Raw genomic sequence first — 5,487 nt, 5'->3', positions numbered from 1 at the left:
GGTGAACGCGTGGCAGCCATTTGTTGAAAATGAATATCTGTCACTAAGGTTTCCAAATATGGTAAAAGTGAATATTCTCGAGCATTGAACGCGAGTTACATGTTTCAACCCCTTATGAGTTTCTGGTTACGGTTAGGGTAAGATTTCATGCAAGCACTTAATCGAATGTAAAAAGCAAGTTTTTCTAGTTGCAGAAAGACAAAAGTTAGACACCTGAGGCACCTGGGCTCTGCTGGAGCAAAGTCCTGCATGCAAGTAAGAAATAAAAAATAAGAAATACTTGGCTTTGGTGACAACAATAGATATTTATTTTTTGGCACTCCTGTAAAATATAATTTTACTTGCAGCACAACAAAATAGAATGTTTACAATTCATCTACCATTTAACTAATAATGTCAAGAAAACATTGAAGTTATTATTGAGGATTTTCGGCCAATTTACATGCACCAGTGAAGGAAATTTCTTTTTCATAATTAAGTTTTACATTATTTTGTTGCTGTACAAGTGAAAAGTCTGGAAGGCGCAATGAACCCTTTAATGCGACCAAAAGGTTTCAGTACTTTCACATAATTATTTTCAATTTCAAGCACTTTTCCCAGAAGTAAATTTGGGTGGAAAGGAGATTTCTTGTCCACTTTATCTATTTTAATTGAAACCATGTCATCAACTTTGTACACTTTTTTCTTGGAATTACTTCAGACTGTTCAATCATTTTGGTATTGTAGCTTTCCTGTGCTTCTTGAATATCTTTTCTGCTTTCCTGGGCCTTCTTGAAGATCATGGTCTAATAGTTCCCCTTTGGCCTTCATGTGAAACACTGCTCCATATGGTGTTATGTTGATAGCATGATGATAAGTAATGTTCATGATGCAGGATGCTTGCATTGTGTACTTGCACCATTTGGAAATTTGAAGACCACATAAGCTTATGATCAAGTTTCTCATGTTTTCTTTGAATGTACTATTTGAACATTCCACTAGCCCTTGAATCGTCGGAGTCCTGGCTGGGAGAAGATGGATCTGATTAGTGCTACAAAATGCTTTCATTTTCTTGTTTTCAAATTCACCTCTGTGAAAATTTTTTTGGGGTAGCGATAAGTTACACAATACTTTTGAACTTCATTCAGTACTTCATCAGCAAGTTTGCTATGGATGGGGTGAACATTAACAAACTTTGTGTGGTGATCAATAATAATTATTTTTAGTCCACTTGCAAGTGCTTTGGTTCACATTCACATGGGCAATTTCTAAAATCCATAAGATCAACTTCAGTCAAGGAAGGAATGTTTCAGCTTGAAGAGGACTTACATTTGTACCACGGGTTTCACTCTGGTGGTAATGGGTTTTTGCTCTCCATGAAAACAGCAAAGAGAAACAAAAGTATTCACAACTTTCTTTGTTACTTCGGAATAATTCTCAGCAATCCATTTTTCAGTTTTTTGACACCCTCTGTGAGCAATTCTATGGTGGCATTTAGATATAAATCAAAAAGCATTCCTTGATGTGCAACTTCTTTCCCTTCTGTGGTTAATAACTTCCCAGTCACATATTTCCACTTTTTTGGCTTGATGGTGTTGATTCCTGCCTTTGAAAGCTTCGGTGTTTTGATCAAAGGTGTAATGTCAAGCTCTCATTCTGTGACAACTTTGAGATAATTCTTCACTCAATGATAGAACTCTTCTTCGACAAACACATTTACTGACGATTTGTTTGTCTTTAAAGAATCTTTTAAACCTTTAATTTTGAATTCAAACGTTTCTTTAGAAACACAATAATTGGTAATTTTGTCGAAGTCCTCCATGCTTCTTCTTTGGGAGAAGTGCAGATGTGTGTAATATATGCAATATGAATAAATTACAATTTTGACTCACAGGAGCGTGAGACGAATGGGTAATATAATAATAAGAGAAAGAAATAAGGGTGAATTTGCAACGATTCCTTCCTTGGAGGGAGGGGTGGTTGGTGAGATGCAAAAGAACTGAAAAAATAAAATTTTCTGATAAGCACTAATTCTTTTTAAGAACCCCCAAAAGCTAAGCTCCTATTTTTCAATCACACCCCAAAAAACGAAAGGCCCTTTTACAGACAGTTGATAAAAGAACTGGTTTAAAAATTTCAAACCAGTTTGAAAAACTTAAACTGGTTTGAAAAATTCAAACCAAAGGTAAAATTTGAACCACAACACATTCCCATGATTACCATGACATCAAACAGACCTTGAACTCAACACCAGGTCCTTTGACGGTCAGTTTCAATTTCCCTAAATGTTTTTTAAAAGTCGGGAGATCCTTAGACTGATGAACTTCTGCCAGCCAATTGTTCCAGATGTGACTTTATTGTTGTCGCAACAGCTGCAGCAAAGGGCTTAACAATGTTTACAAGACTCGGTCAAGACTGAAACAGGGTTTCAATTTTATAATAATAATCAACTTCTTGACTTCACAATATGAAGTAGAACTTACGTGAAGACTGATTAACTCGTGGATTATGCGTAGCGTAAGGAACGAGTTATTGTGGGTCCTGCGATAAGCAAATGTGTTGCTTAGGTGAAGACACTCTCGTAATCAGTTGACTTGCACGAGAATGCCCAATATCAAAACAACAACTGTCATAGATCAATCATTCCTGTTCCGCTATAAAGAAGTGCTGAGCATGCATTGCGCCCAGAGCTTTTGTTGTTACAATTTTGTACCTTTCACAGGATGATAATTGTCTTCATGTGGACTTTATATGTTTCAAATTACCACCATGGCAAACTTTGAGACAGAAGTTTATGAACTTTTGAATCTTTTCGACTCATCCAGGTGATAAACATGACAAAGAGATCAGCAATTGCTCTTTGACTCCCCAAGCTGGCCCTAGCTCACAATTTCTGCAATAAGTGTGATGAATTTTTAACTTTTCTCACAGCAAGACTCCCAATCTCATGGTTTTTAGGGAAATATCATTCTGAAATGAAAATGTTTCTTTGTTGAATAAAAACGGAAATGTTTACTGTTGATGAATCGTAATTGATTCTCCTCGTGTAAATGCAGAGAATTGCAAGCTGTACGATGCCTTCAACAAGAGACTTCATGATGGTTTTGCAAGACACTTACATGTAATATGGCTTTGTTGGCCGTATGTTCTTCAAATGGGAAGAAGTGAGTTAAAGTACGGCTTTTACTGTCAAAACCTTGCTCATTTTTTATACAGCTGTATCTTTCAATTCTTCATAAAGAAAGCTCTACTAGCCTCAAACAGTGTCCAGCGGCAGAATTTCATGGGGAAAATGTTAAAGGTAATTGATTTAATGTCAATGATTGTCATGGTGCAATATATAACGCGTTGACCTCAGGAGTTAATGGTCTGAGGTCCAACTCCCGCCTGAGGAAACTTTTTTTTTTGGTTGGGTTTTTTTTAAACATATTTTCGTTTTTTGGCAGACTTAAATTATACCAGTAGACTAACAATAAAAGGTCATTATCACAGGAAAAAATAACGGGTTCCCATTTTTGGGTATTTAAAGAATACCCACAAAAATCCCAAATTTGGAAGAGTGAGACAAGTCCCAATCTGGGAACTTGGTTGGGAATTCCCTGGTTGGGACTTGTCTCACTTTGCCAAATTTGGGATTTTTATGGGTATTCTTTAAATACCCAAAAATATCCAAAAATGGGAATCCGTTATTTTTTCCTGTGTATCTGCTTTCATTTCTAAATCAATTAATCCACAAGTTAGCCATAGGCCCCCTTTGATTTTTCAGTAATCTTTTAACTTCTCTGATGTCAGAAAAAAACTTTCTAATTTATAAAATAATAATCTCTACTCAGCGTTTAATTCTTGTGAGATATTCCTGTACTGTGCAAATTCAAGGTACAGTAGCCAGGGTCCGAAATTAACTTTTTAATACGGGCGCCAACTGGCGATCAAGTATAAATTTTTGGTCGCCAGAGGGCAAATTGTGGTCGCTAAAAATTCCCCCTCCCTTTTTTTCAAATAAAATTTTAAACACGAATAAAAACCATACGTGTACGAGTGAAGTCTTATTTTTTCCACAAATTACTTTTTGGAGATATAAAGCTATCTGACCTAGAACATAGGAACAGAAAGCTGTCTGACCATGACTGCACTGATCATATCAAAACTCTGTTTTTCTTCCGATAACTACCACGAAACACGAAACATTCGAGTCAAGTCGCCATGTTGCTCGTACCAGGCCACAACTGTGCCACATTACTGGTACCAGTCCACAAAATACAGAAAATACGCTGAAAACGTGGCACCTTGGAAACATTCAACTCGTATTGATCGTAGCTGTTGTGGAGGTATCATTACAGGAAGATTCGTTTCACTTTTAATTAAAAAATATCAGCAGGACAAAAAGTAAAACACCTGTTGGCAAATAGCTTCGAGGTTTCAATTCTTAATCAGTTTCTCCGAATGTTAAAGTCGACAATAACAACCAGCTTTACAAGTCGCTAGCTGGCGACCAGCTATGAAATTCTGGTCGCCAGGACTAAATTTTTAGTCACATTGGCGACCACGACAGCGCAATTTCGGACCTTGGTAGCAGTTTGAGCTCTTCAAGAAATTTGCATTCCTTTGCACTTCTTGGATAATACTTTGCATCGAAATCTTAATTGAAATCTTCAAATGGAATTTAGCATATGATCATTTAAATAGCAGAAGTTGTCAGTTCATTAGTTGAACTTGAAAAGCAATCCATCATTTTTTATTTAAACAAAGGGAAGTTTGTTTAAATAAATGTTTAATATGTGACGGTGAGTAAACAATGTCTTAAGGCACTTCTTGTTGCTTTTGTTATTCGGTTTGCCTTTTGAATTCTTCTTGCCGATTTCGATTGCCTGTTTGTGAATGTCCATTGGCATTATCATGATTGAATTTCTTGTCATTGGTGTCTACAGTCAAGGTGTTTTTTTTCCCCGGAAACTTTACCTGAAATTTGACCTTATGACCTGAATTGCCATTTCTGGCTATGTGATAGCCTCTCAGTTTGATATTTCGTTCTTCGCTTTTTGTGAGACATGATTGTGTACTTAAACATTTTGATTTGAATATACATGTAAAGCTGCAGAAAACTTCAGAAACCTCCAAGAGCTTTTATAGTCTTGTGCAATACAATCTGCTTTTGAAATTAACATTGCACAATTTTTCATCATGGTAGTTGCAGTCATGTGCTAGGCAACAAAAATGTTCATGCGTATTATGTTCCATTGCAGAAAAAAACAAGGCCAATTTTATGAGACATCAACTCAAACTTAAAATAACCTGGTATATTTCCTAGTAGAATTTAAACCGTTGTTTGTTGCACATTTTGAACCCTGGAGTCATTTCATTAGTAGGTTAAGCATGATCGTCCAGGTGAACATGTATTCCTAAAGGTTTTTTATTGACAGTGAGTGACATTTCGACAACTTGTTTGGTAGTCATCTTCAGAGTCAAAGTGAGTTGGATCACGTCAGTTGGTTGTACTAATATCTGGTT

General features: G+C 36.3%; 1 pseudogene; it reads right to left on the bottom strand.

Moving 5' to 3' along the window:
• Positions 1-416: 416 nt before the first annotated feature.
• Positions 417-1,047, bottom strand: LOC140930621 (uncharacterized; annotated as a pseudogene).
• Between the last annotated feature and the right edge of the window lie 4,440 nt (positions 1,048-5,487).

This window comes from Porites lutea, chromosome 3 (assembly GCF_958299795.1).
Source record: "Porites lutea chromosome 3, jaPorLute2.1, whole genome shotgun sequence".
Taxonomy (NCBI): domain Eukaryota; kingdom Metazoa; phylum Cnidaria; class Anthozoa; order Scleractinia; family Poritidae; genus Porites; species Porites lutea.
Note: the sequence above shows the minus strand (reverse complement) of the source record. Positions and strands in the feature narration are given on the sequence as shown.